At 50.8% G+C, this 654-nt stretch overlaps 1 protein-coding gene across 11 annotated transcripts in view; it reads left to right on the forward strand.

The window, feature by feature from the left end:
* Positions 1–654, forward strand: part of ZMYM2 (zinc finger MYM-type containing 2) — a 92962-nt gene that overhangs the window by 448 nt on the left and 91860 nt on the right. The window lies entirely within an intron of this gene.

The raw sequence follows: 654 nt of genomic DNA on the forward strand, positions 1-654 counted from the left end.
CTCGGGAGGGAGGGGGAGGGCATATTTCGGGTGCCCTCTAGAGTTTTAGAGCGTGTATTAAAATCCCTGACGAAACACCTTTAGCTATCTTTAAATTTTTCCCCCTCATTCTCCAATCCCGTGTCCTGCATATCTTGAGGCTAAGAAGAGGAATGAGAGGTTTAAAATAACCCAGCAATTTGTGGAGTGTACTCCAGTGTCTCTCCTTTGTGCGTTCAGACGGGTTCTTCACGCTTGCCCATTTGCTTGGGTGATTTTGTTGGGCGCCTGTGGCAGTTCATGCGCTTTGGCGGGGCTTCTGAGCCATCTGCTTTGCCCCTTCCCCAAAAAGATGAAGGTCACTGGGGAAACCCAAAGCTTTTTCATAGTGAGCATTTTCAGTGTTTCGTCTGTGTGGGATTTTGAAAGCAGATTGTGATCTCTGTTGAGCATTAGGTCAGCCAAGGAGAGGCCGATTACTGATCCCTGTCCGTAGGGTTGGGGTGTAATTTGGCACTGGTTTGCGCCCCTTTTGCTAATGGGGTGGGTTGTTTTTTTTTTCTGCTCGGGGGGTTCTGAAATCGCCAAAGTAGTGCAGCGAAGGAGAAAGTAAGGCGGTGTGCGCATGGGGAGAGGTTTGAGGAGCCGAGTTGGGATGCGGCCGCCGTCCGCGGG

The sequence above is a fragment of the Egretta garzetta genome, unplaced genomic scaffold (assembly GCF_000687185.1).
Source record: "Egretta garzetta isolate BGI_Z169 unplaced genomic scaffold, ASM68718v1 scaffold401, whole genome shotgun sequence".
Classification (NCBI taxonomy): Eukaryota; Metazoa; Chordata; class Aves; order Pelecaniformes; family Ardeidae; genus Egretta; species Egretta garzetta.